Below are 20,122 nucleotides of genomic sequence, written 5' to 3'. Positions count from 1 at the left end.
ATATGGGCACGATTCAGTTGACCATTTGACCCTTACAACGTTTTCCTATCGAGACCCCGCTGTCACGAAGTAATTTCCTTGCAACAAAGTAGACATTCGAGGGTAATGCCCTCAGTACTCGAGGCTTATTGTAGGGAACCTCGGATACTGTTGAATTGCTCTAAGTTAGCATCAACAATGGTTTCCTCGTTAAAAAACATCGCCGAAAAAACCCATTTAGGACAAAAACCGGTCTAAGAGAAAAAGAGTGCAACACGTGCTTTAAGATCCAAAGCTTCGTGTCGATCCTTGTCGATAACTTGCAAGTGTTAGTCGAAAAACAGAAAGAATTGGAATGGGGGCGTACCTTTCATTCGGATTTTGGATATTTGACGTGATCTTCCTCAGCATTAAGCCCCCGTGAATTTTGACCTCGATAATTTCGTGTGAAGCTTCGTCCAGACCCACTGCCTCTACGGTCCCGCTGTATGGTTGATATCGATCTCTATTCGACCTCGGCTCTCGATCGATGTTCCTTTTGATTCTATCCATGGGCCTGCTGGGATAAACGGACCTCGAAGGAGTCCCTAGTTGATCATCCTCGACCCTGATCTTCGAATGATATCGATTATGTACGTCGGCCCAAGTGATAGTCGCGTACTCGATTAAACTTTGCTTCAATTGACGTGAAGCTATGGAACTCTGGGTGTTGAGACCTTGAGTGAAAGCTTGAACAGCCCAGTCATCGGTGACCAGAGGTAAATCCATTCTCTCCGCTTGGAACCAAAACACGAATTCCCTGAGCATCTCGCTATCTTTCTACCTTACCTTGAAAAGGTCCGACTTCCTCGTTGCAACTTTAATGGCTCCAGCGTGTGCCTTTACAAAAGAATCTGCAAGCATAGCAAACGAATCAATAGAATTAGGGGGTAAGTTATGATACCATATTAAGGTACCATTCGATAGAGTCTCCCCGAACTTCTTCAGTAGTACGAATTCAATTTCATCATCTTCCAAGTCATTTCCTTTGATGGCGCACGTATAAGGGGTAACGTGTTCATTCGGATCGGTTGTCCTGCTATACTTGGGAATCTCGGGCATATGGAACTTCTTGGGGATTGGCTTCGGAGCCGCACTAGAGGGGAAGGGTCTTTGCAGAAACTTTTTAGAATCTAATCCTTCCAATATCGGTGGTGCCCCCGGAATTTGATCAACTTGGGAGTTGTACGCTTCTACCCTTTTGTCGTTTTCCTCAATCTTGTTCTCTTTCAATTCAGTCCGTGTTGTGAGTTCTTCGAGCATCTTCATGAATGGCAGGGTCAGCCCCCGAATCATTAGCGTTCGATCTCTTGGGTATAGGTTCGGCCCCGCGACCAGTTTATAGTTCAGGCTCTGGTTTGATCCCACTTGGTGTTTGCTGATTCTGTAGTTGCGCTATAGTGGCTTGCTGAGCCTGTAGCATTTCAAATATCAATTGGAGGCTAACTCCACAGTCTTCTCCGCCCTGTGTACCTCGATTACCTGATCGAACTACACTGCGTACACTACCTTCAGGATCAACGCCCAGATTTGCATTTAGGGTGACATGCGAACTGACATCGACGGGGTCTGCGATTGGTACTCCCTCGTGGCCAGCCTGAGGCACTTCGATCCCTAGGGCGGCTATATTATTGTTTTCTCCATGGAAACCGAGGTCGTTATCGGCGTGAGTGGGTACTGCTTGCGAGTTAGACATGTTGAACCTGATATATAAAACACTCACAAGAACAAGCGTAAAGTAGTGTGCGTTACGAGAATTAATATCAGGCAATCACTATTATCCTTAGCCCCACGGTGGGCGACAAATTATTTACCCTAAAATTGGATAACAATTAAACTTATAATGTGGTTTTAAGGATACGTGATTTCACCTAATACCAATGGATGAATATGAAGATCAATAATGAAAATTGACAATAAGATAAAATAAACAAGTGTTCGAATGGAATTCAGCCCTTGAGCTTGAGTACCCTCGAACTGATTGGTGCAAGAACAGTTAAAAGTATAACAAGCTGATGAACAAGAATATGACCTAGAGAAAGCCTTATATTGCTTTGATACGTCATAACAATGTCGCTTACAAATGATTGGAATCCTCTTTATATAGTAGAGGAATCCTATCTATGGTAGAATTTCAATTAGGTAAGTAAATCCCATGATTAACTAAACAACCGCCCTTAATTTGGTCTGTTCCGAGATTTTCTCCACGACCTTCGACTAGTTACGAATACTCGCCTTTTTGCTCGGTCTTACTCGATGTTTGTCCTGCTGTATGCGGTAAAATCGGAGGGCCCGATTTTCGGCCATTATAACGCCTCGTAAGCAAAGCTCTCTAAAGGCTCGAGACTATGGCCGAGATTCACCCCGAAGGGCCATCGAAGTCCAACCTCGAGACGGTGCAAGCTGATGGCTATGATAAAATGTGGGAAGTTCCCTAGGCGCACGACTGAGGCTGACAAAGCATAAAGGTCTACCCCTGACCCGTATCAGGGCATTAGGTGGCTAAACCTGCCCCATATCTTTGTAATTAATGTATTTTGTACTGTGTTCCCCCTTATATATAAAGGGGAATCCTTGTCATTTGAAAACAATCTGTTTCTCCATACTAAATAGACAAGAACATTCTCTCTGCTCTCTAACACATTCTCTTGATTTCATTATTTCATTTATTGCTTACATTCATCGTTCATCATTTATTGCTTATTATTGTCCATAAAGAGCCGTCATTGATTTTATTTTAACTGTTAATCGCCCATCAATTACCCCCGATAGCTCCCAGTCGAGCTTCAGACTTGACCCCAAGGCCCTCGAATAAGCAAGCTCGAGGCCCCGACTATTAATCATTCAGTTTGGTTATCACCTTGCTCTCAAACTCCTATCCCGTTTCTAAGTCTTTCACATAGCATCAACTGCCTAAAAATAGCATAAAAATAGATTACATATTTTTAGAATTCCATAATCAAATTTAATTGTTATAACCGTTTTCACGGTAAACAGTTTGGCGCCCACCGTGGGGCTAAAAATAATAGTAATTATTTTCTTGCTGGTTTTACTACATAATGCAAGTTATATTTCACGCTTTTTCTTGTCCAAAATCTTCGATTTCAGGTCGAAATGTCTAACTCAGTAAATGGAGGTGAAAACAACAATTTTGAGGACCACAAAGAGAATGGTGTGAATTTTTCGGATGTTGGTGTACTACCACGAAACCCTGGGAACGCGCTAGAACCAATTCCCGTGGACGCGGTCTCGCGCGAGGCCCAACACGTCGATATAAGCTCCCACACTAACAGGAGCGCGCGCCAAGGAGACCAACAAAGAGCTCAGAAAACCCCAACTAAGGAACAACGAGAGGTTATCCTTCATGTTATTTTTGAAATGTTGCAGGCACGACAGCTGGCTATTGCTCAACTGCAAAGTCACCAGAAAACTCCTAGCACGGTAGTACCGGGATGACTCCCCTAGCCGAGCAGGGGATGACTCCCCTAGCCGAGAAAGTACCAGAGAGATCAAGCAACAACGGGTCGGCAGTCGACCCCGCCATCGTAAAGATGCTCGAGGACCTCACAAGGAGGATCGAATCGGGTGAGAAGAAGATAGAGGCCAACGATAAGAAGGTCTCTACCTACAACTCCAGGGTAGACCAAATTCCGGGCACACCCCTGATCTTAAAAGGTGTGGATTCAAAGAAGTTCGTACAGAAGCCGTTCCTACAGGAAGCGACCCCGAAACCCATTCCAAAAAAGTTCAGAATGCCCGACCTTTCGAAGTATAACGGAACCTTGGACCCCAACGAGCATATTACTGCTTACACCTGTGCGGTGAAAGGCAACGACCTGAGGGACAATGAGATCGAGTCCGTCCTACTGAAGAAGTTCGGGGAAACGCTTTCTAAAGGAGCAATGATGTGGTATCAAAACCTGGCCCCAAACTCGATAGATTCATTTGCCATGCTGGCGGATTCTTTCGTTAAGGCACATGCTGGTGCCATCAAAGTAGCAACAAGGAAATCCGACATATTCAAAATTAAGCAGAGGGAGAATGAGATGCTGCGAGATTTCGTATCTCACTTTCAAATGGAACGAATGGAACTACCACCAGTCTCCGACGACTGGATTGTGCAGGCCTTCACTCAAGGTCTGAATGAATGAAGCTCGATGGCTTCGAAGTAGCTAAAACAGAATCTGGTTGAATATCCCGCCGTGACCTGGTCGGACGTTCACTATCGATACCAGTCAAAAATCAGGGTCGAGGACGACCAACTAGGAGCCCCCTCGGGTTCGGTGTACCCAAGCAAGCTTTTGGCGAAGGAGCCAAAGCCAAACAAAGAAAGGTACCAGCCATACACCGAAGACAGGAGAAACGCCCCGAGGCGCAACATACCCTGCAATGATCGAATGATGGATCGAGGACCGAATCCTCGGGGACTCGTCAGCAGAGTTGGATTCGATAGGCATATGGGGCCAACGGAGGCACCTCGCTTGTTAGAATAAAACTTCAACGTCGATATATCAGACATCATGTTCGCCTTCAGCAAAATCAGAGACGCCAGGTGGCCCAGGCCCATACAAGTAGATCCTTCACAAAGAAATCATAACCTAGTGTGTGAATTTCACAACACGCACGGCCATAGAACCGAAGATTGCCATCAGCTCCGGGAAGAAGTAGCCCGACTACTAAGCAAAGGTCACCTCCGAGAATTCCTCAGCGACTGAGCCAAAAACCAGTTCCGGGAATGAGAGGCGACAAAGAAGAACGAAACCAATGAGCCACAACATGTCATCCACATGATCTTGGGAGGCATCGATGAACCACATGGACCCACGATCAGAAGAACAAAAATATCCATTACCAGAGAAAAATGAACTCGGGGTTACATACCCGAGTATGCCCTCACATTTAGCGATGAGGACATCGAGACCTTGTCTCAACCTCACAACAACGCACTGGTAATCTCTTTCCTTGTAAATATATTTCATATTAAACGTGTACTCGTGGATCCAGGTAGCTCGACCAACATTATCAGGTCGAGAGTGGTAGTGCAGCTCGGGCTGCTTGACCAAATCGTGCCCGCCTCTCGAGTCCTCAACGGATTCAACATGGCAAGCGAAATAACAAAAGGGGAAATCACCCTCCCAGTCAACGTGGCCGGCACAACCCAAAATGCTAAATTCCATGTCATCAAAGGAGACATAAGGTACAACGCCTAGCTCGGAAGTCCATGGATACACTGCATGAGAGCAGTACCATCCACCCTCCATCAAATGATGAAATTCTCGACAAAGGATGAGATAAAAACAGTTTACGGGGAACAGTATGCGGCAAGAGAAATGTTCGCAGTACATGAGTAGCGCCGACACCAGTACCTCCACCTTCGAAATAGCCAAAGGATAAGCAAACAGAAAAATAGCAAAAATGAGCTACACCCTCTGCTAAGTCCGAACAGAACGAAGCAAAGGACCGTACCGCGTCCTCATGACAAACGATCGAAACATATCAGGGGCCGAGGCACCATCAGCACTAAGGTATGATCGCCCCCCTTTTTTCAATTACATCTTACACTAACCTAAGTGCAGGTATCCGATCGAAGCAGCTGAGGCATTTCCCAACTCGAAGGCCTTTAGGTTTCAAAAGCATGCGTTGCACTCTTTTCCTTTGATCGGGTTTTTATCCTAAGAAGGGTTTTACCGGCAAGGTTTTTAATGAGGCAACACCTATATGCTACCTAAGGAAAACTCAACAAGTATTCGAGGCTTCTCTTGCAATCAACCTCGAATACTGGGGGGCATCCCCCCAGAAGATCACATTCTGAGAGAAGCTAAGATATACTGAACAAGGTCTCGATAGGAAAAACAATATACCGGGCCAAACAGTTGAACGAACCGTGCCCACATAGAATAACCGAACCCTCAATAGCAAAGACATGCTTGCACCAAGCAATCGAAGAATAATTTCAAAATGCATTTTGCGTTTCAAAGAAGCTCGGTATTTTTGCAAAAATGGCTCCTCTGCCAAAAAACATCCCGAACGCTCGGGAACCGGCGTCAAAATCTCAAAAATTGCACGGCCCCCAGGTCAGAAACTCCGAAATCGTAAGCCCTCAATGAGGCAATACCATGTTTACAAGTGATGGCTCCCGAGCCAAGGAACCCTCGATGACTCGGGGACTGTTGCCAATCGCCACTTAGCAAAAACCCGAGGCCATAAGACCCCAAGCGAGCAGACTCAGTCTCGTAAGACGTGTATAAGGCAACAACAATATTTGTAAGACCTCAATCAAGGCATGAACCATACTTGTACTATCAAAAACTGTAAGACCTCTAAGGCATGTAAAACTTGTAAGACCTTACTAAAGGCATAAACTCGTTCTCAAAGTTAAGGCTATATATCGAACTTGTAAGACCCCTAAAAGGCATACCCTCAATATAGACGCCAAAACTACTTCACTCGGGACTAAAATGGCTCTGGCCAAACACAAATGACTACGGTCACAAGGCTGTATCAGCTAAACTAACGCGACTCGGGGACGCCCGACCGTCGCTAGAAAATCACAGGCCTTCAATTACTTAGAATCTACTTCAAAAAGAACCGGTTAAACAGGCTACCCTCGACATAGGTAAAAGATCTTCGACCATGTCAGCTCCAAATTACAGGCTTCGAGCTACTCAGCCACCGAGCCAAACCTCCTGAGGTGCTCGACCATCGCCACATAGCGACTCATAATCGAGGTTTTTATCAAACCATTGAAGAGTCAGGAAAACACAATCTCAAATATCCTTAACGAGGGAAAAATAAAGCCTACACTAAAGGTCGCATCGACCCAAAGCGTAAGAGCCATTGTCGCCAGCTCACACAAAAGGTCACATCGACCCAAAATGTAAGAGCCATTGTCGCCAGCTCACACAAACGGTCGCACCGACCCAAAGCGTAAGATCCATTATCGTCAGCTCACACAAACGGTCGCACCGATCCAAAGCGTAAGAGCCATTGTCGCCAGCTCACACAAACAGTCGCACCGACCCAAAGTGTAAAAGCCACTGTCGCCAGCTTAAAATTCAAAAACTTGAGGGTCGAATGAGCTCGAGTCGATACCCGACTTGGAGACTGAACCCAAAACAGTTAACTAAATACGCCCAAGGGCAAAATCATAAGAGCTCAAACACCAGCTTATATTAAAAGGTGGTGCCGACCGAAGCGCGTAAGAGCCTACGGGCTAGCCTAATGAGCCTCAGGGACATACTATGAATCTAAGGATTCCTTCTAACTCAAAGACTAGTTCATATGGCTAAATTCAAGGCAAAAAGAAATGCAGAAGAAATAAAATCGTAAGGTTTCGTTTTATATGCATATGCAAAAAAACACAAGCTCCATTTACTAACATACTTTGAAAGTACTGTATACAGAATCAGAAAGTGAAATCTACGTCCCCCTTGGGGACTATGGCCCGTCGGCCTCATCTTCGCTATCCTCGGCGTCGGACAGAAGTAACCGAGCACCGCGTTCATCCGCCCTCGCCCGCTTCACCTCTTCCGAGAGGTCAAAGCCCCTAGCACGGATCTCCTCGAGGGTTTTCCTTCGAGACTTACACCGAGCATATTCCTCGCTCCTTTTCTCGCGGTCAAGAATCCTTCTCAGCTCAGCTTGAGCATCGGCACCATCCTTCAAATAGACCGCCACTTTCCGGTCAGACTTAGTTCGGCTCATTACAGCTTCAGCCCGGGCATCCACAACCTCGGCCTTTACCTTCAAATTTTCATACTCGAGCTTCGTAATCATATCTGTTTGAACCGAGTTATTATCACGAGCTAAGCAAAGTTGAACCTCAAAAGCGAGGCTTTAGCCAGAGCACCCTTCCCCGCTGAAGCCTGAACCTCCGCCTGAGCCTTTAACTCATCATGCTCACGTTTGGCTTGACCAACTTCACTCCTGAGGCGTTCCAGATCTCCAGCTTCTTCTGCAGCTAGAATAAACGAAACGCCAGTATCAGGAATAGAAAAGGGAACATACGCCCCATCTAGAGCAATAAATACCTGCTTCTCGAGGTGGTTTCGTAGCTCAGGCTTCGACTCGCCTCGCACCGCAAATGCACCAACTCGTCTTCTCTCTCATCACAAAGAAGCATGAGGGACTTCTCCCCATCCACGGCTTTTCGCAACATGGCCTCACGATGAAGCAGCTCAGACTTGAGCTTGTCAAAAGCCTATGAAAGAAGAAGCTCGACAAGAGAGTAAAAATTGCAAAACTATAAAATCAACACGGACGACAAAAAACTCACCTCGGAATAGAGCCGCTAAGCTTCCTCGAAGGTTGAGCGCACATCTACTATTCTAGCTCTGTCTACACCGGAAGAACCATACTCGATGGGGATGCGATCGCTCAGCATATGTGGCTCCTGGTCTCGGGCACCCTTCAAAGTACCTTCGATGGGGGAAGACATATCCTCGCCGAGCTTTCGGCCTGGAATCATCTTGCTGTAAGCACTGCCACATTGCGAAAACCCCTTTTGCTCATTATTATCGCTCCAAACCCTAGGAGCTGGTGTTTCTTCTCCCCCTCCAAGAGGGCACGGTCTCGCTCCAAGGGATTCTCAGACGCCTACGGTGATAAGGTTAGTATGCGTAAAAAGAGAACGCTCTTAAAGAAGCAAATCACACAGCGCGTACCATGGTGTTTGGCCTCCCATCTGCCCTTAGACAAAACTCGCCACTTACGCTCATTGTAAGTCGAGCGAGTCACCAACTTCCGAGCCCAGTCCGTCAGGTCGCGGACCTCGCACGGCGTCCATGAAATTGCTGCAGAAAGGGAAAGGAAGTCAAAGGAAGACGCATTTACAGAACCTGTCTGTGCCATAAGCAAAACTACGAAGGTACGAGTATACCACTTACGTGTAAAATTCCATACCTCAGGAAATGGCGGAAACTCCACGGGGATGACATCAACGATCCGTACTCGAACGAATCGGCTCATCCACTCCCGATCTCCATCTTCTTCATCATCAACAATGAAGGGTGTGGTGGATCGGTATCGTAGGGTTAGCAGACCTCGATGATGAAAAGGCCGGTACTGCCTGATAAGATGACTAAGCGTAAATTCAAGTCCCGCTTTCTCCGCAAAGAACCTCATCATCAATACTACCCGCCAAAATGACGGATGAATCTGCGCCAAGGTGACCCCATATTTCTGACGGAAATCAAGCACAACCCTATCAGGGGGGCCTAGCGAGAAGGGGTACGTGTACACGTTCAAAAACCCCTCAGCATGATCCATAATGCTCTCTCCTGGGGAAAGTACCCGTAGTACTACCTTCTCCCCCCATCCACAGTCTCTCCTCACTGATTCGAGATGCTCCTCTCCTACTAAGGAAATAAACCTCGAAACATACTCCCGGTGACCCCGAGCGTCTTGGTTCAAAAAGCCTTCAAGGGCGGAACTCCCCTCTCCTCGCTGAGCGGACCTTGGTGTGGCAGCCATGACTGTGATAAAACCACAAGATCCAAGCAAAACACTCAGAATCGAAAAAGCCTTGACACAAGAAAAGAAACCTCCACGAAGGAGGAACTACTTAGAATAGCAGAATCATCAAAAGGAGGAAGGCAACCCTATATATGGAAAAAGCAGCGATTGTCCGCCTGCCACAAAGGTCGATTGAAAATACTGGTTGAAACATTTCTCGCTTTGGGAAAATGTGCCAACAGGGTCGCCTCGGTCATTTCGTAACCATGTCATACACTTGACGCCGCCATACGACATTTTGGGGTCAGCGACCCCCGCATTAACCAAGTCCCGAGATGGTACCCGATCTCGAGGACCTCCATAAAAAGAAGTTAGGCTCCAGGAAGCCAATGCCATCACTATACGTCCCGAGATGGTACCCGATCTCGAGGACCTCCATCAAAAAAAAGTTAGGCTCCAGGAAGCCAATGCCATCACTATACGTCCCGAGATGGTACCCGATCTCGAGGACCTCCATCAAAAGAAGTTAGGCTCCAAGAAACCAATGCCATCACTATACGTCCCGAGATGGTACCCGATCTCGAGGACCTCCATCAAAAGAAGACATGCTCCAGGAAACCATTAATATTATTACAAGTCCTGAGATGGTACCCGATCTCGAGGACCTCCATCAAAAGAAGATACGCTCCAAGAAGCCATTAATATCACTACAAGTCCTAAGATGGTACCCGATCTCGAGGACCTCCATCAAAAAGAAGTTAGGCTCCAAGAAGCCAATACCATCGCTATACGTCCCGAGATGGTACCCGATCTCGAGGATCTCCACCAGAAGAAAGATATGCTCCAAGGGGCCATTAATATCATTACGATACTCGAGATGGTACCCGATATCGAGGGCTCCTCTCAAGAAGAAAATAAGTGCTAAAACTCTATTTATATGGGTTTGGCCTCAATTACCATCTAAACTTGGGTAAGCCCCCGCCCGAGATCTATCTGCAGTGCCTTAAGGCCATCTACACTGAGTTCAAAGCAAGCTTCCAGGTAGCCCGAGCTAGAGCGAACCCCCGCTCGGGGACTGCTCCCGAGAGCCTAACGGCTATCTTTACTCTCATACTTCCAGGAAAGTCCCCCTGTCGAGGCATACTGCGGGGTCCAAAAGGCTAAGTCCCATGCTGAAAATTCGGAGGCCCTACTCTCATTCAACTCGAGGCCAGGGATCCCGACGGCCCGAGTTGATCAATTCAATCCAGACCCGGTCCAAGGAACGACAAAAATTTCTACACGGAGCTGTGTTAATCAATCAAGAGCCAGATAAATACTTACGCCCGGGCTCGGTATCCGTACCAATCAATAGAATCATGCATTCAGATTCTTCACAAAAGCAGATAAAGGGAAATAAAGCATAAATCAGAGACAAATTGAAGAAACATCTTTTCCAATAATGAACAACGGTTACAAAGCCCACGAGAGGCCTTTACACAAGATTACAAAGCCCACGAAGGGTCCTTACACAGGAACAAAGAAGCAAAAGAAAATACATACAATGAAAGCCAAGAGTCTTAGCTGTTCTCGGGGGTGTATTCTCGGCAGCATTATGTTCGACCGCCGCCTCCTCGGGAATCACATCTACGGAAGCCTGATCTCGCCCCCCCCTCCCCCCCCACGAACGGTGTCTCGAAGGACGAGGAAGGCAAAGAAGATGAAGTGCCACACCAGGCCGGAGTAGAAAGGTGAGCAGCTGAGTAAAGTCTGAACGCCCTCTTGAGCAGTGGTGTAGAATCCGAATATCTTCCTGAGTGGGAAAAAATCAGTATCCTATTCCATCATCTCGAGACAACGATAACAACAACAACGACAGGTCAATACGATCCCACTTGTTAAGGGAAGGCCCTGAAGGAAGGCCGTAGCGTGGCTGACGGGAACACCGCCATATGACCTTAAGGCCGTGGGCCTCAAACATGGGAGATAACAATGGATGAGTATGAAGAAAAGAGAGGAGTGGAAGGATATTGGAAGGCACTTGATGGGGAAATGGTTCCAGGAGGCTTCCGTTTATAGGGGGTGGCAGCGTAACCGGCGGCCCCATTAATGCCCTCGGAAGACGCATCAGCAGGCGTAATCAATGCATTTTTTGGGAACCAAATCGACGGCGATAATTATCGCTTTGGAGAACAAGAATCGATAGTGTATTGAATGACACTGAAAAGATGAACCAACGGGACGCCTCGGTCATCGGAAGGGCCTACGTCATAAGTATGACATCATCACGGGAAGTTCAGAGAGATGGATATCAAAGTCGTTTCTTATCGTTCCACTCTAAGCAACGCGGGAACTATCTATATGCGGTAAAATCGGGAGGGTCCGATTTTTGGCCATTATAACGCCTCGTAAGCAAAGCTCTCTAAAGGCTCGGGACTATGGTTGAGATTCACCCCGAAGGGCCATCGATGTCCAACCTCGAGATGGTGCAAGCCGATGGCTATGATAAAAAGTGGTAAGTTCCCTAGGCGCACGACTGAAGCTGACAAAGCCTAAAGGTCTAGCCCTGACCCATATCAGTGCATTAGGTGGCTACACCTGCCCCATATCTTTGTAATTAATGTATTTTGTACTGTGTTCCCCCTCATATATAAAGGGAAATCCTTGTCATTTGAAAATGATCTGTTGCTCCATACTAAATAGACAAGAACATTCTCTCTGCTCTCTAACACATTCTCTTGATTTCATTATTTTATTTATTGCTTACATTCATTCCTTATATTCATCGTTCATCATTTATTGCTTATTATTGGCCATAATTGATTTTATTCTAACTGTTAATCGCCCATCGATTACCCCCGATAGCTCCCAGCCGAGCTTCAGACTCGACCCCGAGGCCCTCGAATAAGCAAGCTCGAGGCCCCGACTATTAATCATTCGATTTGGTTATCACCTTGCTCTTAAACTCCTATATCGTTTCTAAGTCTTTCACATAGCATCAACTGCCTAAAACTAGCATAAAAATAGATCACATATTTTTAGAATCTCATAATCAAATTTAATTGTTATAACCATTTTCACGGTAAACACCTGCTCAACCTCGATCAATATCGGTTTCGATCTTGCTAGGTACCTCGAATCCTTACTCGGTGTCTTATACTTGTGCCTCGGTCTGATCTATTACGGGATCGATCTTCGATCCTTCACACCAGTCTCGATAAATCAGTAAAATCGGGTGAGCGGTTTTAACCACATACAGTATGACAAAATATCTAAATATTATTTTAAAATTATAATATTAACTCAAATTAACGGAAAGCAAAAGTAGCGAAGTACGTAAATGTTTTTAGGAAGCAATCTCAAATTGAGAAAAAAATGTTTAATAAGAAAAAAAAAATTAAAGAAATAAAGATGGAAGAAGGAGCATGACTGACGTTTATTCACGTCGAAGGAATATGAAAGAGAAAGAGTTTTATTTTTTAATATATTCAATAAAGAAAAAAAATAAGTTTGAAAATTCACCATGTAATTACACCAATTACCACTAATTCTCGTATCCCCTTGAGAATTGAAGAGTATAATTATTTCTCTTAATTACACCTAATTACATGCGTCCAAATAATTACTTTGGCTTGACAAACAGTTCAAAATTGTATAATTACGCCAATTACACCCAAATCTTACTACTAGATGACTTTCCAAACATGCTTTAAAGTTAGTAATTTGTTAAAGGAAATTTTTTCAAATGAAGAGGGAAAAAAGGGTGAATCTACTATACCAACCATAATTAATATAAGTCTACTTTTTCTTAAAGTTATTTAGCTATTTTCTTTAATATCCATTAATGCAGAATGAACGTTGTATTTGTTTTTGTGACGTTCTCTGTAGTATTGTTTATTCATGAATCCGGAAAAGTAATACTCCACACAGTACTAGATTTGAGACAAAAATAAAAAGAATGTACATCTAATGTGGTAATTGAATTTCATAATAAGTTGTAAACAATGGTGTGAGCTCTAGCTTTAATGAATGCTTTATTTATGTGTGGACGTCCTTAAAAACTACTACTATAATACATCAGTTAATAATCTCTTATTGAAGATTAGCATTTATAAGTGATGAGAACTTTCTAAATTACTTCTTAAATGCAGTGGCACGAGTTGGATTATCATATGAATCTGTATACTCTATTTTGTTAGTGATAAAATCATATTCAATTTTACCCTGAGAGTAAATTCCATGATAAATAATGCAGCATATAAATATATTTGTTAATGATGTTTTTTCTCTTTTCGGTTTAATGTTTATATATATTCGTTGATAGAGAGATAAAGAAGAAGCAAATTTGTGGAAAATAAATATAATGTATATATTATTAAATCTGTGTAGTAAAATGTATATACTATCAAAATATACACATAATATATAATATATATAATATAAAACAATAAATACATTATCAAACAAACCTGGGAAGCAAGCATATTTCTGCTGAAAATTTCCCAAGCCTTTGGCGACTTTTGGATGGTGCAGACCGTGGAGGGTTCTTCCTCATTTGTTTGAATTTAATGAAGGTCTGGATCTTATTCATTCAAATCTTAGACAATAAGTGTGTTTGACTTTATAACCTGAATCTTACTCATTCAGATGTTAATCATTAAGTGTATTTTTTTTACTTCACAATCACTTAATGGGACTGAATAGGTCTGTATGATTAAAATCTATAACCAAGACTTAGCTGCGTTTGGCCCTAGATCCGAAATTTATTTTGAAAAATCTGATTTGGTGAAGTTTGGTTTGAAGATGAAAATGTGTTTGGACATACGTTTTCAAAACATATTTTCCAACTTTATTTTGGAAAAACATGTATATAATTCCCAAGTTTTGGGATTTTGGCATGGGCAAAATTTATGGCCAAACATGAGTTTTGAAAATAAATCCCAAATTTATTTTAGCAAAACTCATGGTCAAACGGGGCCTTAATTTCGTTAATATGCTATTATCCACAATCATTACTTACTGCTGCCACCGCCTACCATTATCAACTATCACTACTATCATCACGACCACCACCACCATCCTCAACCATAACTGCCACCACTACCACCAGCCACTACCATCATCATCAATCATAACCACACACTCACCCACCTCAACTACCACAACCAACCACCCTATCACCATCAATAACTATAACTGACACCGCCTACTATTATAAACTACCACCACCCATCATCATCTTCCTCGATCACAACCACAGCCACCCACCATTTATTAAGTATCACTATCCACCATCATCCTTAACCATAATTACTAATCACTACTAATTAAATTTCACCATGATTTTGATGAAATATTATTTTGAGGATCAATGTTCACACAAAAATCTGTTCGATAGACGAGTCTAACCTATCAATCTATATTGACACAATATATCATAAAAATCTAAAATATTAACATGAAATGTTGATGAACTTTTATCCTTCATAAGTGCCATTCAAGTTGACAAAAAACGTAATTACAATTAATAGGAGTAATATATTTTTAGCAAAACTAACATTTAAGATTTTAAGGACTTCCATGAGGTAGAGCTTCTTTCTTTATTGATTTTTTTTTTTTTTGGTCATGACTTTCTTTATTGAGTTAATTAAATAGGATCAACATCAATCATCATTTTCATGATTTTACATTTTCCTCTTTTAACTTTATTATATAACTCAAACATAATTCTTCAATTAATATTTACATGACTTTTAAAAACTTAATACTTATTGAGATAAGGTACACGCGCAAAGCTCATACTCTAAGACTAGTCTAATTAAAAAGTTAAAACGTTGTAATAAATTCCATTTGTAAAATTTTCTAAAAGTAATTGTAACTTTTTAAAATAAGTACTAAAAACATTTTATTCTGTGTAAAATTCTCAACAAAAAAAAAAAAAAGAAGAAAAGAAAAACATATTCGGCTACTGATCTCTTCTTCGTTACAAAGACTTCACTTGACAAATATGCTAGCTCCATCTCCATGCAAATTAAAGAAAGTCTCACTCATTATCAACTTACAATGGACAAAATAAAAGTGTTGTATTCGTTCCATTTTATGTAATCCTATTTCTGTCTTTAACAAGAAATTTTATAACTATACAAATATTATGACATATTTATGGCGACAAGTTTCAAAAGTCTCATAGACACATAAACATTCTAACATATTTAAGACCATAAACTTAATATCGAGTCAAAGTATGCCATATAAATTGGAAGTGAGAAAGTAACAAATAGATGGGAAAGTTGAAAAAAAAAGTTTGTGGAACTAGTAAGCCAAGAATTTGATAAAAACTTGGCGCAAATAATGGTAAATTGTAGTCTCCTAGACACATCCAATAGGTGGTGATGAATAGGGAAAGAAAGTGGTGTTTTGAAAGGAAGGCAGTGAAAAGCGTCAGAAGAGAATCAAATCTACAAATCAGTGTCCAAACTGCAGAGCGTACAGTTACCCGAGATACCCAAATCAAACCCTCTATTTTGTCTTACTCTGCTCCCAATCGTACAGTTAAAAAACACTTCCCACAGTTCCACTGCCCCAGAGGTCAGGTCAGGTCAGGTCAGGTCAGTTCAGTGCTGAGTGGAAGCGAGAATTTGGCGTAGCAACTGGACCTCTTAACAATGTGTTAAAGCATAGTGGGAACGCAGTTTTTGATTATTGTGACCTTGTTTCTTCAGTAGCAACAATCTCTCTCACAGTTTCCATTTAGTCAATTTATCGGCCATTATAAACGAAAAAGTGAATTTATGATGTGATCTTATTATAAATTTGGCCAAGATATAAATCGATAAATTTATGTATATAAAATTCAGATAATAGTACAATTGATCTAGTTCATTCCATAGCATAGACGAGACTGCATTTAACTCCAAAACTCTCCATATTATCAATTTCTAAGACTAAATTTTTTAAATCCGAAAGAAAGCAAAGATTCTCTAACATTATGATGAACTTCTTTAAATAGAAAAATGATTATTCTCTAACTGCTGATAATGAAAGTTTTTCCATGATTATTTACTTTGCTAATCCAAAACCCTTCCCAAGCTAAAAAATCACATTCTTTAGAGTTACAGAAAAAAAAAATCTGAATTAATTTCATTTAAATCCCTAAAATAAAAATATGGTCATCATCTAATCCACGACTTATGAGAAAATGATTAACGCATGTTGACCAAGATCGGCAGTATGAAACTTAGCCTCAATTTCTTCAGAGAAGTTTTAATCTCGTATATAAAGGTGTGATGAGTGGTAATGCATCCTTCTCAAGTCCATTTGTTTCTTTCAAATTCCATTTGCCACCTTTCTACTAACTTTTCATGAAAATATATACTAATTGTTGTAGACATGTGTAAGGGGTTTAATTGGACTAAAAGCAAGACAAAATATTAGTCCAAAAATTAATTCTATTCCCTCCCCTTTTTTTATATGTAAAAAAAAATATAGCAAACAAGACAAACTATTAAAAATACTAATTAATCTAATCCAAGAAAATAAATTATAAAAAATAGAATTAAATATTAAAATGAAGCTACTTTTTTTGTGTTTTTAGAAGATTATACTAAAATAGGAATACGAACTTATGATAATACCACTATAAAGATACTAATAACTTAAATAAATAAAATAAAGTTAAAATATCAATTGGCTAAATAAAAGAAAATATTTTTGTAATTTTTATTTTTGTGATAAAATAAAGTAAAAGAGTCAAAATTAGTTAAAATAGTGATATTAAACCTAAACTAAATATTTAAACGCTAAAATGTGTAAAATCTTGGGGAGGGTCAAAAACTACATGTCTACAGCTGCCCCTCTTTGATTGGAAACACGAAGAGTTTTCAGACAAAGAACAACGAGACAGATTTTTTGACCCGATCCTTATTTAGAGAGACCAAAAACTAAAAGAAAGGAGAATGTGACTGAGCCCTGGTATCTGAGCTGCCTACATATCCTTGCCTATAAAGGAATCAGGCCACATGTAGTTCAGAAGTGAAAAGAGTGATGGAGTACCGAGGTGGAGAGCCGATTAAGGTGTCGTCGAGGTTCCGGTCCGCGGTTCCTGCCATTACATCAAAATAATAGGGAAAATTACAGAAAATATAAAAGAAAAATACAAGATCCTATCTACTTCTTGTCTTGAATCTTCCTTGAATCTCCACTTGCTCTTTCAACATGAAACTGAAAAATCACCCTATTCTTCAGGTGGGCATCCCCCAGACTCGAATTTGAAGAAAGCTGGAAGTTGGCTCTGTTCTACAGCTGGGCATCCTGCTGCTTGCACTTGAAATAAACTTGAACCTGAAGTAGACTTGACCTTGAAAACCTTGTTATTCAGGCGGCTCGTGCTACTTCCGATTTGACTTAAAGACTGGAGGTTGACCCTATTCTTCAGGCGGGTTCCTGCTGCTTCTGACTTAAACTTGAAACTGAAAGTTGATCCTGTTCTTCAGGCAGGATTCTCCTGATGCTTCTTGAACTTGTAAACCGAAAGTTGACCCTGTTCTTCAGGCGGGATTCTCCTTATGCTTCTTGAACTCGAAAATTGAAAATTGACTCTGTTCTTCAGGCGGGCTCCTGATGCCTCTCTGGCTTGAAATTGTAAACTGAAAGTTGACCCTGTTCTTCAGGCGTGATTCTCCTGATGCTTCTCTAACTTGAAATTGAAATTCGACCTTGTTCTCCAGGCGGGCTTATGATGCCTCTCCGACTTGAACTTGTAAACTGAAAGTTGACCCTGTTCTTCAGGCGGGCTCCTGATTTCTCTGACTTGAACTTGAAAACTGAAAGTTTACCCTGTTCTTCAGGCGGACTCCTGCTGTCTTTGACTGGAATTTTGAAAATTGAAAGTTGACCATGTTCTTCAGGCGGGCTCCTAATGCTTCTCCGATTTGAACCTGAAGCCAATTTTTGAAACATTGCCCCTCGTTCTTCAGGTGGGTGCCTGCAATCAAAAATAACAAAACAAACAAAATTTTCTGCCCCAGTTTGCACTAGGAATATTTGTGATTTGTTAGCAAAACTGTAAATCACCTATGCTATTGATGGAGGATGCAATGATGAGAGTAAATTAAAGACTCTACTAGGATGTGCGTCTCTTGTGAGATTAAGCTTAAGGAAACTATAAACTGAGCTTAACTAAACTAAGAATTGACCATATTCTCCAGGCGGTACCCCTAAACTTTTAAGAAAAACTAAAGACTAACAACTTAAAGAAACTAAAAACTGGCCCTATTCTCCAGGCGGGATCCCTGAACTTTGAGATTAACAACTTAAGAAAACTAAAACTGACCCTATTCTCCAGGCGGGACCCCTGCACTTAAGGAAAGCTAAAAACTCTTCTGATTAGGGAGAATGCCTAGGAGGTACGGTTCTTTTCAACTAGGAAAGATGTGTAGGAGGTAAAAACCTTCTCAACTAGGGGAATGCCTAGCAAGTAAAAACCTTCTCAAACAGCCTTTGTGCTGACAAAATTTTGGCACGCCACTTGAAACATTCAAGCTTCCACGCTTTGATTTGGACATAGTCTTCGTCCCTGTTTCAAACAAAAAAAAACTTGTGAGTATATAAATTTATGTATATAAAATTTGGAAAGCTTTGATTTGGACACCTTAATCAAGCTTTAAGGGGTTTTGACAGTGAGGTTCATTCCTATCCATACTCTTTCTAATTTTATTGCTTCTACATGTTCCTCCATGGCTTAGTTGAAATAAATCGATTTTGCCTAGTTTATCTCGCTTCTTCTAGTTTATCGCCTAATTTAATGACATGAAACTGAAATTGCATGTGATGAATATAATATTTGTTGTTGAGTATTTTGATGCTTGAATCTGGCTATATAGGTTGGATTGAGTCTGCTTGGTGATAATTTTTGTTTTGTGATTGATAATAAGTTAGATTTGTTAGAATTAATGATATGCAGAAGAAGAATTGGGCCGTGGGAATTTGGGTATAATACATGGACCATTAATGTTGATTTCCCTACATATTTAGTAGTTGAGTTTGGTTTAAATACATGAAATAAGAATCAAAAGTAACTGAACCTGCTATGAATTTTCCTACTTAGTTTACTTTTACCTTTTCTTACTTACTCGCTAGGAATATGCTTAGGCCGACCACACTTGGGTAGGCAAGCCTTATGATTTTTGTTAGTTTTGAGGCGAGAGGTCATTCCTTTAATTAAATTTATCCGAAAAATGCCCCGAAGGATTTGTACATATTTTATTCCGGGGAATGCCCCGTAGTATCATGTATTTGGAGGTCATGACGAAGCTGAGGAACAATATAGTACATATTAATATTTAGGATTTTACTTTATTTCTTTTTTTCTATTTTCTTTTATTAGGTGGGGATGACCTCGAGCCTCTTTGCGTTTACTTTCCTTTCTTATGTGTTTTTACCTTTAATTGAATATTTTAAAAGCCAACTAGATCGAGTACGCAACCGTGAATTTCACGGAACTTGGGGAATGCCTAACACCTTCTTTCCGAGTCAAATGAGCCCCTTACTCAAATCTCTGGTGCAGATTTAGTTTTGGAGTCCAAAGTGTTTTAAAAGGAAAAATTATTTTTTTTTAAAACGGTGACCTGATACACCGAAATCAAATGTCAGGTGACGACTCTGAAAAATCTTT

Source organism: Nicotiana attenuata, unplaced genomic scaffold, assembly GCF_001879085.1.
Source record: "Nicotiana attenuata strain UT unplaced genomic scaffold, NIATTr2, whole genome shotgun sequence".
Classification (NCBI taxonomy): domain Eukaryota; kingdom Viridiplantae; phylum Streptophyta; class Magnoliopsida; order Solanales; family Solanaceae; genus Nicotiana; species Nicotiana attenuata.
This window is presented reverse-complemented; position numbering follows the sequence as displayed.